Genomic DNA, 25631 nt, shown 5'->3' on the forward strand with positions numbered 1-25631 from the left:
CTACTACAGAAAGAACTTGGTCAGCGTAGAATCCTTGCATGCAATCAAGTTCCTGCCCATCATGGAAGAACTTGACCTTGAACCGACTGTGGAAGAAGTTGAGAAAGCATTGGATTCACTTTCCTCAGGGAAGGCCCCAGGAGACGACGGGATTCCGCCTGAAGTTCTCAAGTGCGCTCGTGGAACACTTAAAACTCAGCTTCATGAACTTCTGTGCCAGTGCTGGAGGGAGGGCTCGGTGCCACAAGACATGAGATGCAAACATCATCACTCTCTACAAAAATAAAGGTGACAGAAGCGATGTCAACAACAATCGTAGCATCTCCCTCCTCAGCGTCGTCAGCAAACTCTTCGCCAGGGTCGTCTTGGTCAGGCTTCAGATTCTTGCTGAAAGAGTGTACCCTGAGTCACAGTGTGGTTTCCGAGCAGAGGTCGACCACTGACATGGTGTTCACCCTGAGACCGCTTCAAGAAAAGTGCAGGAAGCAGAGAAAAGCCTTGTACATCGCCTTCATTGACCTTACAATGGCCTTCGACCTCGTGAGCATGGACGGACTCTTCAAGATCTTGGCCAAAATTGGCTGTCCACCCATCCTACTCAGCATGATACAATCGTTCCACAAGGACATGACGGGCACGGTCGTGTACGACGGCTCAACTTCTGAACCATTCAACATCAAGAGTGGTGTTAAACAGTGGTGCGTTCTTGCTCCAACCCTGTTTGGCATCTTCCTCGCGATCCTCGTCAAGCATGCCTTTGGAACAACCACAGAGGGCATCTATCTCCGTACAAGATCTGATAGAAAGCTCTATAATCTATCCAGACTCCAAGCAAAGACAAAAGTACAGATGCGAATCCTCAGGGAGTTCCTCTTCGCCGACGACGAAGCGATCATACACAGCAGAACGCCTGCAGCAACCGCTTTGCCGCAGCCTGTTCTGCATTCGGCTTGACAATCAGCCTGAAGAAGACACAGGTGATGGGACAAGACGTCAATGAGCTACCCTGTATAAACATAGCAGACTATGTGCTGGAGGCAGTTCACAAGTTTGTGTACCTGGGCTCCACAATCTCAGACACCCTTTCCCTGGACACTGAACTCAACAGGCGTATCGGGAAGGCCGCAACAACACTGGCCAGGCTCACAAAGCGCGTTTGGGAAAATGCCAAACTGACAGTGCACACGAAGGCACAAGTCTTCATGGCATGTGTGGTGAGTACACTTCTCCACGGCTTGGATTCCTGGACCCTGCGCTCTCGCCAGGAGAGACGGCTTAATACCTTTCACATGCGGAACCTGAGACGCATCCTTGACATCACGTGGAAAGACCACGTCACCAAGAATACAGGACTCGAGAGAACAAGAGTCCCTTCAATGTTCACTCTCCTGAAACAGAGACACTTGCGATGACTGGCACATGTCACACATATGGAAGATGGCTGCAAACCAAAGGACCTCTTGTATGGAGAACTGGCATCAGGAAGGAGACCCACCGGAAGACCTCAGCTGCGTTTCAAAGACGGCTGCAAACGCGACCTCAAGCAGATGAGCATCGACATCAACAGAGGAGGTCTCGACCACTGTCAGACGCACCCGCTTCGGCGTTTACCTGCACTCGCTGTAGTTGGGACTGTCATTCTCGGGTTGGCCTTCACAGCCACAGCAGGCGCTGCATCCAACTAGACTATAACAACTAGACACCCAGGGCACAACTCCATAACCCGCACGGGGTTGACCTTCACAGCCACAGCAGGCGCAGCATCCAACTACACTATAACAACTAGACACCCAGGGCACAACTCCATAACCCGCACGGGGTTGGCCTTCACAGCCACAGCAGGCGCAGCATCCAACTACACTATAACAACTAGACACCCGGGGCACAACTCCATAACCCGCACGGGGTTGACCTTCACAGCCACAGCAGGCGCAGCATCCAACTACACTATAACAACTAGACACCCAGGGCACAACTCCATAACCCGCACGGGGTTGGCCTTCACAGCCACAGCAGGCGCAGCATCCAACTACACTATAACAACTAGACACCCAGGGCACAACTCCATAACCCGCACGGGGTTGACCGATGCCTAATTCTAGTTAAGGTAATTATGGCAAAATTATAGTACTAATAAAGACAATCATGTTAATATTATAGTAATAATTAGGTAATTTTTGTAAAATTATAGTAATAATTAAAGAAATTATGGTAATATTATAGTAATAGTTCAGGTAATTATGGTAATATTATAGTAATAGTTCAGGTAATTATGGTAATATTATAGTAATAGTTCAGGTAATTATGGTAATATTATAGTAATAGTTCAGGTAATTATGGTAATATTATAGTAATAGTTCAGGTAATTATGGTAATATTAAAGTAATAGTTCAGGTAATTATGGTAATATTATAGTAATAGTTCAGGTAATTATGGTAATATTATAGTAATAGTTCAGGTAATTATGGTAATATTATAGTAATAGTTCAGGTAATTATGGTAATATTATAGTAATAGTTCAGGTAATTATGGTAATATTATAGTAATAGTTCAGGTAATTATGGTAATATTATAATATTCGTGAAGGTAATTATCCTGTTGCTGTCAATATCTTACGACAGTTAAAATGTTTTTGATTACATAACTTTATTGATTCAAGAAATTAAAGAATCGTGAATGAAAACCTGTCTGAAGTTAAAACTTGTTATATTCATGTCCAAAATACACAGATTTAAAACTAACGCACACAGACATGTTGTTAGTGTTGCAACGCTCAGGAACGGCATGTTTTGGGTGTTGCAACACAGGAATAAGGTGTTGAGAGTCTTGCAACACTGAAATAAGAAGTTATAAGTGTTGGAACACAAGAAGGAGGTGTTGCGAGTGTTGCAAAACAGAACATGTTGTGAGTGTTGAGCAAAATTTATCAATTTTGTGAGTGCAAAAACAACCACTGCGCCACGGGGATTGTTATTAAAGTTATAGTTAAGGTAATTATGGTCAATTCCTTTCAATATGTTACGGCATTGAACATATTTTTCGTTATATTTCTTTACTGATGGTAGAGAGGAAAGAATCCTGAATGACAACCTTGCTGTAAATGACAGTCCATATATATAGAAGGAAAAATACACAGACATAACACGAGTGCATATGTGAGTGTTGCAACGTAAAGGAATACCGTGTTGGGAGTGTTACATCACAGGAATTAAGTGTTGTGAGTGTTGCAACACAGAAATATCAAATTGTGATTGTTCAACTCCAGAAATGAAAAAAAATATTGTTTTGCAACAAAGAAAATAACGTATTTTGAGAGTTATAACCCAGAATAATGTATTGTGAGTACTGCAATACAATAATAACATGTTATAGGTGTCACAACGTTGTAACACAAGAATAACGTGTTGTGAGTGTTGCACCAGTATGGAACCATTTATTGTAACACATAATTACCGTGTTGTGAGTGAGTGTTGCATCATATTTTTTTCTGTGATGCAAAACTCACAACACATTATTTCTGTCCTGAAATACTTGCTATACATTATTTCTTAGTTGTAATGCTGACAACAAGTTATTTATGTTTTGCAACACAATGTAATTGTTGTATTGCAACACTCACAATGTTATTGTTGTATTGCAACACTCACAATGTTATTGTTGTATTGCAACACTCACAATGTTATTGTTGTGTTGCAACACTCACAATGTTATTGTTGTATTGCAACACTCACAATGTTATTGTTGTATTGCAACACTCACAATGTTATTGTTGTATTGCAACACTCACAATGTTATTGTTGTATTGCAACACTCACAATGTTATTGTTGTATTGCAACACTCACAATGTTATTGTTGTATTGCAACACTCACAATGTTATTGTTGTATTACAACACTCACAATGTTATTGTTGTATTGCAACACTCACAACATATTATTACTGTCTTATAATATTATAATAATAATAAATATTATAATATGTGAAAGTTGCAAGAATCGATATATAAAACATGATTGAAAATATAAAATATGATTAAATAGATGACAAATATTATTGAACTAACACTAAAGTATTTTGTAGCCAATATATGGAAAAATGGAAGACTAAACCGAGAGTTCGAACTCTCGGCAGTTAACACCCCGAACACCTCGGTGTTAACACTCTGAACACCCCGGTGTTAACACCCTGAACACCCCGGTGTTAACACCCTGAACACCCCGGTGTTAACACCCTGAACACCCCGGTGTTAACACCCCGAACACCCCGGTGTTAACACCCTGAACACCCCGGTGTTAACACCCTGAACACCCCGGTGTTAACACCCCGAACACCCCGGTGTTAACACCCCGAACACCCTGGTGTTAACACCCTGAACACCCCGGTGTTAACACCCTGAACACCCCGGTGTTAACACCCCGAACACCCCGGTGTTAACACCCTGAACACCCCGGTGTTAACACCCTGAACACCCCGGTGTTAACACCCCGAACACCCCGGTGTTAACACCCCGAACACCCTGGTGTTAACACCCTGAACACCCCGGTGTTAACACTCTGAACACCCCGGTGTTAACACCCTGAACACCCCGGTGTTAACACCCTGAACACCCCGGTGTTAACACCCTGAACACCCCAGTGTTAACACCCTGAACACCCCGGTGTTAACACCCCGGTGTTAACACCCTGAACACCCTAGTGTTAACACCCTGAACACCCCGGTGTTAACACCCTGAACACCCTAGTGTTAACACCCTGAACACCCCGGTGTTAACACCCTGAACACCCCGGTGTTAACACCCTGAACACCCCGGTGTTAACACCCGAACACCCCGGTGTTAACACCCTGAACACCCCGGTGTTAACACTCTGAACACCCCGGTGTTAACACCCTGAACACCCCGGTGTTAACACCCTGAACACCCCGGTGTTAACACCCTGAATACCCCGGTGTTAACACCCTGAACACTCCGGTGTTAACACTCTGAACACCCCGGTGTTAACACCCTGAACACCCCGGTGTTAACACCCCGAACACCCCGGTGTTAACACCCTGAACACCCCGGTGTTAACACCCCGAACACCTCGGTGTTAACACCCCGGTGTTAACACCCTAAACACCCCGGTGTTAACACCCTGAACACCCCGGTGTTAACACCCTGAACACCCCGGTGTTAACACCCCGAACACCCCGGTGTTAACACCCTGAACACTCCGGTGTTAACACTCTGAACACCCCGGTGTTAACACCCTGAACACCACGGTGTTAACACTCTGAACACCCCGGTGTTAACACCCTGAACACCTCGGTGTTAACACCCTGAACACCCCGGTGTTAACACCCTGAACACCCCGGTGTTAACACCCTGAACACCCCGGTGTTAACACCCCGAACACCCCGGTGTTAACACCCTGAACACCCCGGTGTTAACACCCCGGTGTTAACACCCTAAACACCCCGGTGTTAACACCCTGAACACCCCGGTGTTAACACCCTGAACACCCCGGTGTTAACACCCCGAACACCCCGGTGTTAACACCCTAAACACCCCGGTGTTAACACCCTGAACACTCCGGTGTTAACACCCTGAACACTCCGGTGTTAACACCCCGAACACCGGGTCCGACCTCCCAGTCTGGCCACGACTCTTCCTGCTTAATGAAGAACTCAACAGTCATACATTCATCCACTTCATCATACATCATCAATTGACAACTGAGGCGTGAGAAGACAAAGTCGGGAAGGAAAAGTCTCTGAGGAAGCGAGGTAAGGTAAGGTAATTATGAGGTGAAAGTACTAGGCCAGTATGATTATATAGCACTTGGAAGGGATATTAAGATCATCTGGGATATATAAGGACGAAGTGGAAAGCTAACACTTGGACCATCGGGGATCGAACGTGGACCTCGCAAGAAGCGAGAAGACGGAGTGGAGTATCGGTGCCCATGAAGCACTGGGACCATCGGGGATCGAACACAAACGTATTTTATAAGCAGCACAGCTCTAAAAATTTCAGCAAACTGAAGTGAACACACTAGTTGTTCTCACCAGTTCTTTAAGGTTTATCAGTTAGTTATTGAACTTAGTTAATAAATCAATATTAAAGTTATGTTTATCAGTAAGTTATTGAACTACGCCTGGAACCCGTAGGTGCGGGACTCTGAAGTCCTCCTCCTTGGGCTCTAGCAGCCCCAGGCTCTGCTTCAGGAGGCTGGGGTCGTTCTTGCACTTGCTGGGCTGGTTCTTCTCCGGCCCCGACCACGGCGGTCTCCGGGTTATGAGTCCCTTCACCAGCTTCCAGGTCACCTCCGGAGCTCACAGTTCCTGCGACGGCGCTGGAACCAATCGTATTGGCGTTTGCCCTCCCATTGGAGACTTTCGGCGCCGTGGAGAGGGGGGGGGGGGGACCTGCTGCATGGTTGACAGCTTCTCCCCCGTATCAACCTACCCTGGCTTTGTGCCCTGGAGAGGCCACTCCAGACCGACAACCAGAGCACAACTCCATAGTCTCCTGAGACTGATGGATGTCTGCTACTACTACGACTAGAAGATATAGGTAATAATATATATGTAATAGTATTAGTTAACACAAAACTATATATTGGAGGAACTCTACAACCTGTAATAAGAAGTCTTGTACTTTGAATGTAACCAATGTTGTAACTCTTTTTGTGTAATGACATTTTAAATAAAATAAAATGACAAAATAAAAAATATAGGGGATGGTATGAAAAGACAATATGTGAGTGTGCGCGGGTGCCCCACAAAGCTTCCCCGGATGCTGCATGTCGTCTTCTTCGAGGTCGAGGGTCCCTACAAATACAACCAAAGATGGTAACCCCTATATATTTATAACCTCTATCTATAAAATAGAATGTTTATCCGAGGTTGGTGACCAGACACTTGGTGGGCCCAGCCTCGCCCAGCTTTCCAAGATGAGTCATGTTGGGTAGGGGAGCGTCATAGCCTAGTCGGTGTCGGCCGAATTGTAATACTTTAAGAAATATCGGCATTTATATTAATAACAAACCTAAGACAACCGTGCAGTATTAACATCTATGTAGGAGAAATCCACAAGGTCCGTGACGAGGGTTCGAACCTACGTCCGAGAGGATCCTAGAAAATGAAGTAAGGGCGAAGAGGTAGAACGGCTTATTGACAGAGCTCGGGTGCATGGGGGGAATTGTGTAAAATCCTGGTTTGTGTCTCGGAGAGGCTGCAGGATCCCAGTAAGGTCAGTAGAACTTGTGGTTGCAATTCTTTTACCATGTCGTAGCTCAGTCGATTAAGGCAGCGTCAGGGATCCTCTCGGACGTAGGTTAGAACCCTCGTCACGGCCCTTGTGGATTTGTTCATTTGATGCATCACGCTATTGTGATTTCTGTGTGTAATCTATGTAGGATCTTATGATATATTAATAGCAGTGCTTATAAGCAACACATCCATCCTCCATCGTACATATATTGATGTAATGGACAATTGGATAGTAGAATTTGGTATTAGTGAATTTGGATAAACCGGTAATTTAAACGTTTTGTCAAATAAAATAAAATGTTTATTCAGGTAAAGTACATGCATACAAGGTGAGATACAAACATGTTGTTGGATTTATAGATAGAGCTTGTACATACAATGTCTAAAGCCACTGTTACGCCAAGCGTTTTGGGCAAGGTTGGCCCCGAACCTTTGTATTTGTTTCTCATAAAACCTAACGTAACTTACCATCCAAGGTCTAATACATGCTAACTGAGGCCAAATATAGTACATATACATGTTATACTAGGCCTAGGAATATATATGTTTGGTTTTAGCTGTATTTTTTCCTGACTATAAGGTGAATAGTACCAAGTTCTACTATGTAATTGTCCATTACGTCAATATATAATTTATATGTACGATGCTCTACATAGTTACAAAATGTGCAGGAGGATGGATTGCATTCATTAAAGGTAAAAAAACTTTTATCTTGGTTTGTTATAGCAGGAAGAAATTAGACTGTAGCAGAGCGTAGTTTCGATCTACGGACCTCTAGTTGGATTATGGGTCCAGCACGCTTCCACTGCGCCACTCTGCTCCACAATACATAGTTATATGACTCTCAATATTAATAATTAGTATAATGTAGTATTAGCAAATTACAAAATGGTATAAGTTTTATGATTTAATAAATATTGTCAATATACTTTGCTATTAATTTTAGCTCTTTGAAGGGAAGGGAAGGGAACTATCAGGGGGAAGCGCCAAGCCATTACAACTATATAGCACTGGGAAGGGGTCAGGATAAGGATTTGGGATGGGACGGGGGGAAGGAATGGCACCCAACCACTTGGACGGTCGGGATTGAACGCCGACCTGCAAGAAGCGAGACCGTCACTCTACCGTCCGACCCAAGTGGTTGGACACTTTGAGTTTATTTCAATGGGTTATGAAAACAAACATTTAAAAAGTCAAATGTTTCCGCCCGGGATCGAACCGGGGACCTTGCGCGTGTGAGGCGCACGTGATAACCACTACACTACGGAAACCTGAAGTATAGTGACCTGTTATTATATGAACCAAATCCGGTTAATTGCTACCGAAGATGAACATAGTTTTTCTTCAGCGATATAATATGTGTGTACGGGGTGTGTGACGTCACGATAACATGAGAGGTTTAGTTTAGTTTAGTTCACTTATTATGCACCCCATACCCATCTTGTGGGCGGTAGTGGAAGGGGTTACAGAGGCACATAATGGGCTCAGGGACTGAACCCCACAATTCACTTAGCTAAGCAAGTTTCAATCTAGATAAGCTAGTTACAAAATTCAGTATAAGTCGTCACGTCATAAACAGGTTCGTGATTGACCACAAGTACGGTTTCTAAATTAAGCAACTGACATATGTGGAGAGCTAGTGTCACAATTTCCTGCCCGAAACGCTTTGCGTAATAGTGGCTTTAGGCATTGTATGTACTAGCTCCATCTATAAATCGATCAAATTATGTAAAATTTCTTGAATGTATGTACCTTACCTGAATAAACATTTTATTATTTTATTTAATTGATATGTTTGTCCTGCACAACGCCCTCCCTCCAGTGGGCAGCGGTGGATAGCTTACAATCACTTAGGTACTACCTACAGTTAGCAAACTGGGGATATTTGGCAAAAATATCTGGTAGCAGATCATTTTGAATTAAATATTTACACATCTCTGGAACATTTGTTATAGGAAGCAGGAAAAAGTGATATTAGGGCTTCAGAGAGTGGGAGGAAGCAGTAGGAAGTATTTTTAAGGCTTCAGAGAGCAGGAGCCAGTGGTAGGAAGCAATAGGAAGTATTTGTAAGGTATGTGCTTCATGAGGAAACAGGAGGGAATATTTTTAAGGCTTCAGAGAGCGGGAGGAAGTGGGAGGTAGCAGAAGGAAGTATTAATAGGGTTTCACAGAGCGGGAACGAGCAGGAGGAAGTGTTTTTAGGGCTTTCGATGGCGGAAGCGAGAGGTAAGAAGCAGGAGGAAATATTTGTAAGGTTGTAAAGAGCGTAGCCTCCGTAACACAGTTGGTTAGCGTACAAATGTTTCTCGCTGTAGGGCTCTCCACATGTCAGTTGCTTAATTTAGAAACTGTACTTGTGGGCTGTCTCGAGCCCATTGTTGATGTGATGATGTGCATTGAATTTTGTAACTCTCTCAGCAAGATTAACTTGCTCAGCTAAATGAATTGTGGTGTTTAGTCCCTATGAGCCCATTATGTGCCTCTGTAACTCTTCCCACTACCGCCCACAGGACGGGTATGGGGAGCATATTAAATGAACTAAACTATGAACTAGGGTTATCCCATGGAATTGTCTAACCGGCGAAGTCGGTAAATACCAAGATATTACCTCAGTTCAAAATCCAAATAGAAACAATCCTCATGAACCATGGGGGGGGGACCTTTGACAAGCCGATGGCTTCCACTATCCGTCGAGGACACTAGAGACAGGTAAATTCAGGTACAAATCTCCCACGTTCATTATTGTGCCTTTATTTGTTAACATATTTATTTATTTATTTTTATTTATTTATTTATATATATACAAGAAGGTACATTGGGTTTGTGAGAAAACATTGGATAGTACAGTATTTACATTCTTGTAAAGCCACTAGTACGCACAGCGTTTCGGGCAGGTCCTTAATCTAGCAGATAATTTTAAGTAGGTAATTTCAATCAGAATTGATAAATGATAAAGATACATTACAAGAGAAAAATGAGATGAGAGAGATAAGTAGGTATATTAAAGCATATTGTAATATTAAAGCTCTGATTGATTACATTGACAGCTTGATTAGTAATTTAAACAAGGTTAATAGACACCATACAGCAGATTGACAGCACATATAAGACAGCAATGATCACAATGGTAAAGATGTACAAATTGGGAACATAAAGGTTGGGAGATTGGGTAGCAATTGATACAGTGCAATTTTAAGGCAAAAAGTTAAAAACTATGAAGATGAAATTAGGTACTTTTTAGTATTGATTTTGAATGATGTAAAAGTTGGACAGCTTTTCAATTCAGTAGGGAGTGAGTTCCATAAACTGGGTCCCTTTATTTGCATAGAATGTTTACACAGATTAAGTTTAACTCTGGGGATATCAAAGAGATATTTATTTCTGGTGTGGTGATATGGGTCCTATTACATCTGTCCAAGAAGAGTTTCAGACAAGGATTTACATTTAAGAACAGGGTTTTGTAAATGTAGTTGACACAAGAGAATTTGTGGAGTGAGATTATGTTTAGCATGCTTAGGGAGTTAAACAAGGGGGCTGTGTGTTGTCTGAAAGCAGAATTTGATATTATTCTGATAGCAGATTTTTGCTGGGTGATGATGGACTTGAGGTGGTTTGCAGTGGTTGAACCCCATGCACAGATACCATAGTTGAGATAGGGATAGATTAGTGCATAATATAGAGAGATGAGAGCAGAGTTAGGAACATAATATCTGATTTTGGAGAGTATACCAACTGTTTTAGAGACTTTCTTAGTTATGTGTTGTATGTGGGTACTGAAGTTGAGTCTCTTGTCTAGGAATATGCCAAGAAACTTCCCATCATTTTTATTGCTAATGTTTACATTGTCAATCTGAAGCTGAATTGCATTTGTAGATTTGCTTCCAAATAGGATGTAGTAGGTCTTTTCTATGTTAAGTGTTAGTTCGTTGGTTGACATCCATATGTGGACTTTTTTTAGTTCATTATTAACAACACCAATTAGTGTATGTGGGTTGGGGCTGGAGTAGATGAGGGTAGTATCATCAGCAAACAAAATAGGTTTCAGAATGTTAGAGACATTAGGCAGATCATTAATGTATATAAGAAAAAGAAGAGGTCCCAAGATGCTGCCCTGTGGCACTCCAACAGTTATTGGTAGAATGGGAGAGATTATATTATTGATGGCTACACATTGGTGTCTATCACTAAGATAGGATTGGATATAGTCCAGTGCATGGCCTCGGATTCCATAATGATGGAGTTTACTTAAGAGGTAATCGTGATTAACAGTATCAAAGGCCTTTCTCAGGTCAATGAAGAGTCCAATTGGAAACTCATTTTTGTCAAGAGCTGAGTAAATTATATCAAGGAGACTAATAATTGCATCGTTGGTACTCTTTTGAGAGCGGAATCCAAACTGACAAGGGATAAGAATGTCGAATTTTACGAGATAGGAGTAGAGCTGTTTGTAGATAATTTTTTCAAATATTTTTGATAGTATGGGTAGGTTCGATATTGGTCTATAGTTGTTTATGTCTGACGGATTACCTCCTTTATGAACTGGCGTTACTCTTGCTTTTTTAAGGATATCAGGGAAGGTATGACACTCAAGGGATTTGTTGAACAGCAGAGCTATAGGTGGCGCAAGGGCATGGGAGGCGCTCTTGTATACAATGGATGGGATTTCACTGATGTTCCCAGCTTTGGTTTTTAGTGAGTGTATGATGGACACAACATCTGACGGGCTGACTGGTGAGAGGAGAAGAGAGTTTGGATAGCTGCCTGAGAGATATGTGTTGATATGTGTCTGAGTCCGTGGGATTTTACTTGCAAGGTTAGCACCAATCGATGAAAAGAAGCTATTAAATTCATTTGCCATTTCTAAGTCAGATGACAGTGTAAGGCCATCCTTAGAGAGTGTTATCTGGTTGTGGGAGTGTTGTTTAGTTCCCAGGATGTTAGAGATGGTATTCCATGTGCTTTTCATGTTGCCTTTTGCTTCTTTAAATCTAGTCTCATAATATGAAAGTTTTGCTTTTGTTATGATACTGGTAAGCACTGACGAGTACCTTTTAACTACTTCCACTGAAACTAGGCCACTCCTAAATTTCTTTTCGTATTCATGTTTTTTGTTGATTGATTTAATTATGCCACTTGTGAGCCACGGGTTATTTTTTCTTTTATCAGTTACTTGTTTGATAAGGAGGGGACAGTGAGTGTTGTAGAGGCTTAGAGTTTTGGAGAGAAAGAGGTTAGCTGATGAGTTTATATCCTGTGAATTATTAAATTCAGATTCCCAGTTAATATTGTGGAGTGCATTAGAGAGATTGCCTAAAGCTGATTCACTATGTAGCCTGAATGAAAGTTTTTTGGTTTCTGGTGGTGATGTGTCAATGTTTGCTATGAGGAAAGTAGGATAGTGGTCAGTTGTTCTGTCATAAATTACCCCAGATGTAAGGGGAGCTGTTATATTAGTCCATAGTTGCTCAACCTGTAATTTGTAATTACTTATATTGAAGGGGGTAGCAAGACACTGCTATGTACCTACATTGGTAATGAAAAAAAATTATTAATACATTAAAACAATTCCGTAGCAGAGCGTAGTTTCGATCTACGGACCTCTGGGTTATGGGCCCAGCACGCTTCCACTGCGCCACTCTGCTGCTTATATTATTTGGATGATACATTTTATACATATTTTATAATATTATAATTGGTAATATTTTCTTCATAAATAAAAGTATCAGTGTTTCTGCGCAGTAACGCACCAGTACGTACTGATCTTGCGCATGGGATGCGCACATCATGGCTACTGGGCACAGCCAGCTGCGTATGACATACATCATAGCATGGGTATGTGATCACTGCTGCACACGATGGGTATGGGTTCACTACCACTCATGAACAGGACATGTATTGGAGGCACTAACGCTCACAGGATAGGTATACATGGGGTCTACAGGATAAGTATGGGATCCACTCAGCCCTGGAGGCTGATCTGTCGTGTTTGTTGAGGTCTATAACAACTCTTCTTGCATGTAAACATTCCAAACATAAGAATTATATTTAGTGTCTGGACCGAGATTCATCAGTCAGTTACGCAAGTACTTACGAATATGTTATCTCAATCTTTGCCGACTTTACACATATTAAACAGTTGATGAGCTCCAAAGGACTGGGAGGCTGTATATAATTATATATTATTTTCTAAATTGTTGTGTTATGCCGCCAAAACTCGGTATGTAGATGTTCATCCCGTCCTCCTAATAGAACGGCGCCTTTTGACGAATACTCTTCCCAAGACCAACAATTGTCGTACAAGAAAATGGTAGCGGCTCGTGAAACTGCAGCCCATCCTCTTGTGTTGGTAGTACTTATAGTAACGGTGAGGACCACAGTAAACATATCGACGTACAACGCAATTAGAAAGTAGAAATTTGTACTGTTGAATTTAGACAAACCGGAAAAGGTTTTATATTTATATTGCAAAGACAACCTTAACTAACTGAACCTTCCTAGGCCTAATACACGCTATTTAAGGCCTAATATCGTACATATGTGTGCTATACTAGACCTAGGAATATATATTTTTTTTTTAACTTTATTTTTTCAGACTATGAAGTGATTAGTACTCTTTACTTAACTTCCGACTATAAAGACAGTCTATAATTAAGACTATAATTAAGAATTCAGACTATAAAGTGATTAGTAAGTTCTATTATGTAATGACTTAGTACGTCAACGTTTGTACTATGGAGCATATACAACAACTACTGTGTAAACAGGAGGATGGGTCGCGACGTTGACATACTGTGCCGTTCTCTGTTGTGTTAGGATAAGGTCACTTACGCGCGAGAGTTTGTTGACGTTGGGAGACTTGAGGAGGACGGGCTGGATCACGGGGCCAAGTGTGACATCGCTGTCAAGTGTGTTATGTCGGTCTTGTCTGAGGTCAACCCCTAGAGTTGGCCTAAATAGTCGCCCCCGGGTGGGCTCGAACCACCAACCTTTCGGTTAACAGCCGAACGCGCTAACCAATTGTGCCACGGAAGCTCGAGGAACGTACTAAACAAATTTGTAATAAGGCGGAACTACTTAGATATCGAAGTGTAATAATTATCTGAGTTTACTTGAGAGCTACTAATAGTGGCCTCGATGAGGACAGGAGGCCGGCGGTTTGTCGAAGGTCCCCCCATTTGCCTTGATGATCTTTATCCTGATGATGATAATTCCTATAGTGTCCTAATGCCTAAGTAACCTTGTGTCTAGTGGTCACGACGGAGACGGGAAGCCGGCAGCTTGTCAGTGGTTCACCCATTTTTCCTAAGTTTCCTCCTTTATTTCCCTAATTTTCCTCCTTTCCCCCACAAAAAAGAGTAACAACAACAAAAATGACTCTGGGGTTGGAGTCCCTAAGTACATCGTTCGAACAAGTTTTAACACCTCCTAACCAGTCATAACAACCAATATAGCAAGTTGTAACAACGTTCTAATACGTCATAAACACGTTAAGCCAAGATGTAACAACTTTATCACAAGTTGTGACAAGCAGAAAATAGAGACAGTTACGGCTGTGCCTTCTTTTACCAACTTCGAGGTTAACTCCGGAGCTGGAGCCCCCTGGGAGCAGTTCTTGTTGCCTTCAACCTCGTTCTAACAGTTCTGCGACGGCGCTGGAACCAATCTTATTGGCGTTTGCCTTTCCAATGGAGACGTTCGGCGCTGTGGAGAGGGGGCCCTGCTGCATGGGTAACAGCTTCTCCCCCCGTACCAACCTATCCTGGCTTTGTGCCCTGGAGAGGCCACTCCAGACCGACAACCAGAGCGCAACTCCAGTCTCCTGAGACTGATGGATGCCTGCTACTTGGACGTTCCACCACTTTTTACATTCTTGTAAAGCCACTAGCACGCATAGCGTTTTGGGCGGGTCCTTTATTCTAATACAGTTAGGTCCTAATATTAATATTAATCTTAATTAAAAACCCCGGAATACGACCCGCCAGATCATTTCACTGCTGGGTGAAGAGAGGCGTACAGTTAAGGATTGGCACCTAGTCAATCCTCGCCGGCCAGGATACGAACCCAGACTAAATTATTCGCGAAGTGCGAGGACTATTGTTTCACCACTGCTCCACGGGGACTGCATGCACGGGGACCAGTCATTGAAAGTTGCACAACAATTGGGAACTCTAATAAGAAAGTCAACTTTATTTTCAAGGAAAATAAAGTTATTGAACTGTAAACATCTCTGGTGCGGCCACATTTGGACTGCTGTATCAAGCATAGAGGCCTCAGCTTCACAACATATCTGCTGTGGAGAAAGTACAACACAGAGCGACAAAAAGCATCTCAGAACTAAATCGGCTCCCATACCAGGAACGGTTAAGGGCCCCAGGACTAACACAGCAAGCCAGACGGGGCATGGTGGCTCCCATACCAGGAATGGTTGAGGGCCCCAGGACTAACACAGCAAGCCAGACGGGGCATGGTGGCTCCCATACCAGGAACGGTTGAGGGCCCCAGGACTAACACAGCAAGCCAGACGGGGCATGGTGGCTCCCATACCAGGAACGGTTGAGGGCCCCAGGACTAACACAGCAAGCCAGACGGGGCATGGCGGCTCCCATACCAGGAACGGTTGAGGGCCCCAGGACTAACACAGCAAGCCAGACGGGGCATGGTGGCTCCCATACCAGGAACGGTTGAGGGCCCCAGGACTAACACAGCAAGCCAGACGGGGCATGGTGGCTCCCATACCAGGAACGGTTGAGGGCCCCAGGACTAACACAGCAAGCCAGACGGGGCATGGTGGCTCCCATACCAGGAATGGTTGAGGGCCCCAGGACTAACACAGCAAGCCAGACGGGGCATGGCGGCTCCCATACCAGGAACGGTTGAGGGCCCCAGGACTAACACAGCAAGCCAGACGTGGCATGGTGGCTCCCATACCAGGAACGGTTGAGGGCCCCAGGACTAACACAGCAAGCCAGACGGGGCATGGTGGCTCCCATACCAGGAACGGTTGAGGGCCCCAGGACTAACACAGCAAGCCAGACGGGGCATGGTGGCTCCCATACCAGGAACGGTTGAGGGCCCCAGGACTAACACAGCAAGCCAGACGTGGCATGGCGGCTCCCATACCAGGAACGGTTGAGGGCCCCAGGACTAACACAGCAAGCCAGACGGGGCATGGCGGCTTCCATACCAGGAACGGTTGAGGGCCCCAGGACTAACACAACAAGCCAGACGTACAGTATACAGAACAGTGTACAGTATACAGAACAGTGTACAGTATACAGAACAGTGTACAATATACAGAACAGTTTACAGTATACATGTAACAAACTAGGCTGGTTGTAAGAATTATCCAGAGTGGTGTATCGACAAAAGAGAATGGGAAGCTGAGCCCGCATGGTGACCTGGGAACCAGGACCCCAGGGGAATTCGCTGTGGAAATAACCGACGCTTTGTTCATAGCTGCGTATAATGAACCATCCTATAGTATTCAGTAATTTAGAGAAATTAGCCTTTATTCATTTTGCATTAAAATTGTATTGTATAATAGTACTGGATACAATATCAAGAGTATTCTAATTATTGAGTTTAAGTCACCATCAGTGACGTCACGAATCAGATGGTGACTTAAACTCAATAATTAGAATACTCTTGATATTGTATCCAGTACTATTATACAATACAATTTTAATGCAAAATGAATAAAGGCTAATTTCTCTAAATTACTGAATACTATAGGATGGTTCATTATACGCAGCTATGAACAAAGCGTCGGTTATTTCCACAGCGAATTCCCCTGGGGTCCTGGTTTGCAGGTCACCATGCGGGCTCAGCTTCCCATTCTCTTTTGTCGATAAACCACTCTGGATAATTCTTACAACCAGCCTAGTTTGTTACATACAGAACAGTGTACAGTATACAGAACAGTGTACAGTATACAGAACAGTGTACAGTATACAGAACAGTGTACAGTATAAAGGACAGTGTACAGTATACAGAATAGTGTACAGTATACAGGACAGTGTACAGTATATAGAACAGCATACAGTATAAAAACAGTGTACACTATACAGAACAGTGTACAGTATACAGAACAGTGTACAGTATACAGAACAGTGTACAGTACAGTGTACAGTATACAGAACAGTGTACAGTACAGTGTACAGTATGCAGAAGTGTACAGTACAGTGTACAGTATACAGAACAGTGTACAGTATACAGAATAGTGTACAGTATACAGAACCCCGTACAGTATACAGAACAGTGTACAGTATACAGAACAGTGTATAGTATACAGAACAGTGTACAGTATACAGAACAGCATACAGTATACAGAACAGTGTATAGTATACAGAACAGTGTACAGTATCCAGAACAGTTTACAGTATACAGAACAGTGTACAGTATACAGAACAGTGTACAGTATACAGAATGGTGTACAGTATACAAAACCTCGTACAGTATACAGAACAGTGTATAGTATACAGAACAGTGTACAGTATCCAGAACAGTTTACAGTATACAGAACAGTATACAATATACAGAACAGTTTACAGTATACAGAACAGTGTACAGTATACAGAACCCCGTACAGTATACAGAACCCCGTACAGTATACAGAACCCCGTACAGTATACAGAACCCCGTACAGTATACAGAACAGTGTACAGTATACCGAACCCCGTACAGTATACAGAACAGTGTACAGTATACAGAACAGTGTACAGTATACAGAACAGTGTACAGTATACAGAACAGTGTACAGTATACAGAACAGTGTACAATAAATACAATACCAATACCAACATCTGGACCAACATAATCTCTCCGCTTACTTCAGGGATTACCATTGTTAGCACTACAGACCATTACCCCACATTTCTCCTAACCAACATTAATATACCACCTCTAGATACACGGGAGATAAGCTTTAGGCTGCACAATGAAACTTCTATAGACAATTTTATAGATGCTGCTGCTAATATCAACTGGGAGACCGAATTAGGTAACATAGGGAACATTAACCTTGCAGTGCAATCTTTTCTTCAAAAAACTCTCAGCCTTTATAACACCCACTGTCCTATGCTAACGAAACAAGCCACAACTAAAAGGTTAAACAATCCCTGGTTTACAAAGGGAATACTTAAATCTGTTAATAGAAAACATGACTTTGAGAAGACATATAAGTTAGGACTCGTCTCCAAAGAATTTTCAAAGAATTACTCATCATTGCTATTTAAAATAATTAGAAGAGCCAAAATTAAATACTACGAAGTTAAATTTACCCAAACAAAGGGCAACATTAAGAAAACATGGAGCACAATTTCACAAATATTGAGTTAAAAAAAGGATTTTATATAACAAACCAATACTCCTGTCCAATAACGATGGTCAGCTTTCAGCCTCTGATTCTGCTATTGAATTCAATAGGTTTTTCTCATCCATTGGGTCATCCCTTGCTAATGATATTTCATCTTCCAGGACTAATGTTCAGGACTATCTTACAGGTAACTATCCACAGTCTCTGTACCTAATGCCTGCTAATTCCACTGATGTTAATGAGATAATCCTTTCCCCTAAAACCAAGTCTGGTGCCCTTGATGAGATACTAACTCTAATTTACAAAAAAGCCTCCAGATCTTTAGCTCCTGCTATTGCATTACTCTACAACAAGTCACTTGAACTCCAAACCTTTCCAGATATTCTAAAAAAAAAAAGCGAGAGTAACCCCAGTCTATAAATGTGGTGATCTCACTGATGTCAACAACTTCAGATCTATATCAATTCTGCTAAACTTGTCAAAAATATTTGAAAAACTAATCTACAAGCAGCTTTACTCTTATCTAGCCAAACACAATATACAGTACTTATCTCGTGTCAATATGGCTTCAGACCCCACAAAAAAGCACTAATGATACACTTATTAGTATCATTAACTTGATACATGCAACTCTTGATAAAAAGGAGTTCCCTGTTGGGTTATTTGTGGACCTGCGTAAGTGTTTTGACACTGTCAACCACCAAAACCTTCTTCTTAAATTACATCATTATGGACTCTGCAGGTGGAAAGTCCCATTGTGTGAAGAGAACTAGAATGGTGGAGATGTGATTATAAACTAGTGAAGATATTGACTCTTATAAGTTTCACCTTTTTTAAGCCGGGTCTTTCCCTCTAACCCCGTCCACTCCCACAGTAGTACACAGGTGCACATAGTTACACAGCAGTACACAGGTGCACATAGTTACACAGCAGTACACAGGTGCACATAGTTACACAGCAGTACACAGGTGCACATAGTTACACAGCAGTACACAGGTGCACATAGTTACACAGCAGTACACAGGTGCACATAGTTACACAGCAGTACACAGGTGCACACAGTTACAAAAGCAGTGTGTAAACAAGAGGCTGGGTTGATATATTTGGAGGAGAGTGTGAAGCCCAGACTGTTACTGGGTCTCAGCCAGCAAGGGAGGCGCCACGCTGCCAGATGCATCAGTGTAAACATTGCCCCAACATCCCATTGGAGTGTTTAAGGCACTCAACAACGGGTCGTTAGCAGTGTCTCCTATGACCAACTGCTCATACCTTTCCATGCATGTAATATTCTTTTGTCTTGGTGTCAAGAATGGCTGATCTTAATTACCTCAGGGATTGTCTGAGGTGTGTGCATTGGACTACCAAACACATGGGTTGTTAGTGTGATTACTCGCTGTGAATCAAATTAGTATTGGTAAGGATTGCTAAACATGCCCTCATATTGATTTTTTAGGCTTACACTAATTTCTTTGTCGTCCTCTGTACATGAACCTTTGTTTATAATAATAGGTCCAATACTGGAGGAGATTTTTATTACGATTTCACAAACATGAAGAAATATTTTGGAGTCTTCTTTATCTCTTAAGTGGCTTTCTGTTCTAATTTACAATTTACAAGGCTTTACATGAATGTAAAAACATCATTGCTATGTATTCTTATAAACCCAATGTACCTACTTGTATATAAATAAATAAATGGCATTTCGTCAATCTGGTATGGTTGGTGCACGTATGGTTGATGTGAGGCCTCACCAGGTGACTCTCTGGGTGTTACTGGCATCAGTGAAGTGCCAGAAGCAGAGTTTTCTTTCCTTCACAGTTGAGGGGAGGAACCAGTGGAGCTGGGGGTGCCCAAAGCCTCACAGGGACAACGACTATCCAAAGTGGACCTCTGGGCTCATATTGCTGCTCAGCAACGACAGCAGTGATTCTTGTTGACACTCCCAAGTTGGGTGAGAAAGAACTAAGAAATAATCCCCACCTGTTATGATATGAGGTTATGAACTCCCAATATATAACTCCCTTGAGTACTGCTCAGTACTCACTTCCCCCTTCAGAGCAGGAGAGATTGCTGAAATTGAGGGAATACAGAGAGCATATACGGCACGCATAGACGAGATAAAGCACCTAAATTATTGGGATGATCTCACAGCTCTCCAAATGTACTCACTAGAAAGGAGACGAGAGAGATACCAAATAATATACACATAGAAAATACTGGAGGGACAGGTCCCAAATCTGCACAGTAAAATAACAACGTACTGGAGTGAACGACATGGAAGAAAATGCAGAATAGAACCAGTAAAGAGCAGAGGTGCCATGGTCACAATCAGAGAATACTGTATGAACATTAGAGGTCCACGGTTGTTCAACGTCCTACCAGCGAGCATCAGAAATATTAGAGGAACAACCGTGGACATCTTCAAGAGGAAACTAGATTGTTTCCTTCAAGGAGTGCCGGACCAACGGGGCTGTGGTGGGTATGTGGGCCTGCGGGCCGCTCCAAGCAACAGCCTGGTGGACCAAACTCTCAAAAGTCAAGTCTGGCCTCGGGTAGGGCTTGGGGAGTAGAAGAACTCCCAGAACCCCATCAACCAGGTAGGTAGGTAGGGGTGTGTGTGTGTGTACTCACCTAGCTGTACTCACCTAGTTGTGTTTGCGGGGGTTGAGCTCTGGCTCTTTGGTCCCGCCTCTCAACCGTCAATCAAGAGGTGTACAGATTCCTGAGCCTATTGGGCTCTATCATATCTACACTTGAAACTGTGTATGGAGTCAGCCTCCACCACATCACTTCCTAATGCATTCCATTTGTCAACCACTCTGACACTAAAAAAGTTCTTTCTAATATCTCTGTGGCTCATTTGGGCACTCAGTTTCCACCTGTGTCCCCTTGTGCGTGTGCACCTTGTGTTACCTGGTTGATACCTGGTTGATGGGGTTCTGGGAATTCTTCTACTCCCCAAGCCCGGCCCGAGGCCAGGCTTGACATGTGAGAGTTTGGTCCACCAGGTTGTTGCTTGGAGCGGCCCGCAGGCCCACATACCCACCACAGCCCGGTTGGTCCGGCACTCCTTGGAGGAATAAATCTAGTTTCCTCTTGAAAATGTCCACGGTTGTTCCGGCAATATTTCTTATGCTTGCTGGGAGGACGTTGAACAACCGCGGACCTCTGATGTTTATACAGTGTTCTCTGATTGTGCCTATGGCACCTCTGTTCTTCACTGGTTCTATTCTACATTTTCTTCCATATCGTTTACTCCAGTACGTTGTTATTTTACTGTGTAGATTTGGTACTTGGCCCTCCAGTATCTTCCAGGTGTATATTATTTGATATCTCTCTCGTCTTCTTTCTAGTGAGTACATTTGGAGGTCTTTGAGACGATCCCAATAATTTAGGTGCTTTATTGCATCTATGCGTGCCGTATATGTTCTCTGTATTCCCTCTATTTCAGCAATCTCTCCTGCTCTGAAGGGGGAAGTGAGTACTGAACAGTACTCAAGACGGGACAACACAAGTGACTTGAAGAGTACAACCATTGTGATGGGATCCCTGGATTTGAAAGTTCTCGTAATCCATCCTATCATTTTTCTGGCTGTCGCAATATTTGCTTAGTTATGCTCCTTAAACGTTAGGTCGTCAGACATTATTATTCCCAAATCCTTTACATGCTGTTTTCCTACTATGGGTACATTTGATTGTGTTTTGTACTCTGTATTATGTTTAAGGTCCTCATTTTTACCGTACCTGAGTACCTGGAATTTATCACTGTTAAACATCATGTTATTTTCTGATGCCCAGTCGAAAACTTTATTAATATCAGCTTGAAGTTTTTCAATATCCTCAGCCGAGGTAATTTTCATACTGATTTTTGTGTCATCTGCAAAGGATGATACGAAGCTGTGACTTGTATTTTTGTCTATATCTGATATGAGAATAAGGTAAAGCAGCGGTGCAAGGACTGTACCCTGAGGTACAGAGCTTTTCACTGCACTAGGACTAGATTTTATATGGTTGACAGTTACTCGCTGAGTCCTGTTTGACAGAAAACTGAGTATCCAGCGTCCTACTTTACCGGTTATTCCCATTGACTTCATTTTGTGTGCTATCACGCCATGGTCACATTTATCGAAAGCCTTTGCGAAGTCCGTGTATATCACATCAGCATTCTCTTTCTCTTCTAATGCCTCAGTGACTTTGTCGTAGTGCTCAAGTAGCTGTGAGAGGCACGACCTTCCCGCTCGAAATCCATGTTGGCCTGGGTTGTGAAGGTCATTGGTCTCCATGAAATTGGTGACCTGACTCCTAATCACTCTCTCAAATACTTTTATGATGTGCGATGTTAGTGCAACTGGTCTATAATTTTTTGCCAATGCTTTGCTCCCTCCCTTGTGTAGAGGGGCTATGTCTGCTACTTTAAGTGCATCTGGTATCTCCCCCGGGTCCAAGCTCTTCCTCCACACTATACTGAGTGCCTGTGCTACCGGCACTTTGCATTTCTTTATAAATATTGAATTCCATGAGTCTGGACCTGGGGCCGAGTGCATGGGCATGTTTTCAATTTCTTTTTCAAAATTTAGTGCGCTCGTGTTTATATCAGTTATATATACAGGGGTTTGAATATCCCGCATAAAGAAATTGTCTGGATCTTCCACCTTCATGTTGTTTATTGGAGTGCTAAACATGTCCTCATACTGCTTTTTTAGGATTTCACTAATTTCTTTGTCATCATCCGTGTATGAACCTTCACTTGTACGAATAGGTCCAATACTGGCAGTGGTTTTTGCTTTTGATTTCGCATATGAGAAGAAATATTTTGGATTTTTCTTTATTTCCTGAATGGCTTTCTGTTCTAACTGCCTTTCTTCAGTTTCATATGAGTGTTTCAATTTCCGCTCGATTTCTTCAATCTCCCTATTTAAATTATTCCTTCTTTGACGGGAAATTCGTGTCTGCATAAGCAGTTCCGTTATTTTTTTCCTGCGTTTATAGTGTCGTCTGCGTTCTCTTTCTACGTTAGATCTCTTTCTGGCTTTCCTCAAAGGAACATGTTTCAGACAGACTTGATACGCTTCTGAAGTCAGTTTTTCTATTCCTTCTGTAGGACTTGTATTACTTAGAACAGTTCCCCATATAGAATGTTTGTAAGTTCCCTGTTTATTATCTCCCAGTCTATCCTTTTATTATTAAAATTGAATTTACTGAATAGCCCCTCTCGCTTTATCAACGTTTTAGGTCTATTCTGAGTATTGATGGTCGTTTGCACTTCAATGAGCTTGTGATCTGAATATGTGGTATCTGATATCGTAATGTCTCTGATAATGTCTTCATTGTTCGTAAAGACCAGATCTAGAATATTTTCATTTCTCGTTGGCTCCGATATCTGCTGATTGAGTGAAAATTTGTCACAGAATCTAAGTAGTTCTCGAATCTGTGGTTGGTTAGGTCCTGATAGATTTCCTGGTATAATATTATTGTTTGCTATTTTCCACCTGAGACTAGGCAAGTTGAAGTCACCTAGGAAGATAATATCAGGTATCGGGTTCTCCAAATTATCAAGGCTATTCTCTATTTTGCTTATCTGTTCTGTGAATTCCTCAGCCGTTGCATCTGGCGGTTTGTATATTAGTATAATCACTAAATTTATTTTCTCTATTTTTAATCCCAGTACCTCTACCACCTCATTTGTAACGTTTAGGAGCTCCGAGCATACAAAGTCTTCCCTAATATACAGACCCACTCCTCCATGTGACCTAATTTTCCTATCGCACCTGTATAGGTTATATCCTGGAATCCGGATCTCACTGTCCAACAATTCCCCTGCATGGGTTTCTGTGAAAACTCCAAATACTGCATTTGACTCCGTGAGGAGGCCATTTATGAACTGTACTTTGTTGTTTGTTCTTGTTTTCAGTCCTTGTATGTTGGCAAAGATGAATGAGGTTACTCTATTAGTGATAGTTTGAATGGGAGACTTTTTCGGCAAGTCCATTATTCGTGGACATAATGAGTTTGTTCTGACCAGTACTGATTGTTGTAGGGCAGTTGTCTGTCGTAGTTGTAGTTCCCTTTCGGTGGGTAATTGTATCTGTAATTCTGGAATGCAAGTGGATCTGGCATCCAGTTCCATACACCCTCCATGCTGCTCCTTTTGAATTCTCTGCCGGTCTGGTATAAAAAATTTATAGAGTTTCCTCCAAATTCATTATCCTGCTTGCCACTCTTTATGTAGCGTTCCGTGCCTTTCACGTGAAAGTGTGGGCAGCTGAGGTCATAGCATTTTCTGTCCTCCAGTGAGGTTTGGCACATGTCAGGATGGAAAAACCTACATATTGATCCAAATCGACACTCACCTTTCCTAAGCATATTTAAACATTTTTTGGGATGTTGGTAACTGCATTCTAATCCTTTCTTATTACCAGCATATCTATGTCTGCATATGCCCTTTGCATAAAATTTGCATAAGTCTGTCCTTCTGTTCTGAATTGCTCTATCGAGAACTGTCGTAGTGTCTGTACCTATCGAGCTGTCAGTGCTGTCTGGTACACTTTCTAGTTTACTGTCATCTACATCCTGGCCTACTGAGTCAGAGTTTACAACTTCCTGAGTTAAATAGTTAACTTCCTGTTAAATAGCCTGTCTTTATCTACCCTATTAATTCCCTTCAGAATCTTGAATGTGGTGATCATGTCCCCCCTAACTCTTCTGTCTTCCAGCGAAGTGAGGTTTAATTCCCGTAGTCTCTCCTCGTCGCTCATACCTCTCAGCTCGGGTACTAGCCTGGTGGCACACCTTTGAATCTTTTCCAGTTTAGTCTTATCCTTGACTAGATATGGATTCCATGCTGGGGCTGCATACTCCATGATTGGTCTGACATATGTGGTATACAAAGTTCTGAATGATTCTTTACACAAGTTTCTGAACGCCGTTCGTATGTTGGCCAGCCTGGCATATGCCGCTGATGTTATCCTCTTGATATGTGCTGCAGGAGACAGGTCTGGCGTGATATCAACCCCCAAGTCTTTTTCTTTCTCCGACTCCTGAAGAATTTCCTCTCCCAGATGATACC

The 25631-nt window shown here is 42.5% G+C and overlaps 2 non-coding genes across 2 annotated transcripts; both read right to left on the reverse strand.

The window, feature by feature from the left end:
- Positions 1-8449: 8449 nt before the first annotated feature.
- Positions 8450-8522, reverse strand: TRNAV-CAC (transfer RNA valine (anticodon CAC)). The gene has a single exon. It is a non-coding gene; the product is annotated as a tRNA-Val (tRNA).
- A 4299-nt stretch (positions 8523-12821) lies between these two features.
- Positions 12822-12893, reverse strand: TRNAM-CAU (transfer RNA methionine (anticodon CAU)). The gene has a single exon. It is a non-coding gene; the product is annotated as a tRNA-Met (tRNA).
- Between the last annotated feature and the right edge of the window lie 12738 nt (positions 12894-25631).

The sequence above is a fragment of the Procambarus clarkii genome, chromosome 15 (genome assembly GCF_040958095.1).
Source record: "Procambarus clarkii isolate CNS0578487 chromosome 15, FALCON_Pclarkii_2.0, whole genome shotgun sequence".
Lineage (NCBI taxonomy): Eukaryota > Metazoa > Arthropoda > Malacostraca > Decapoda > Cambaridae > Procambarus > Procambarus clarkii.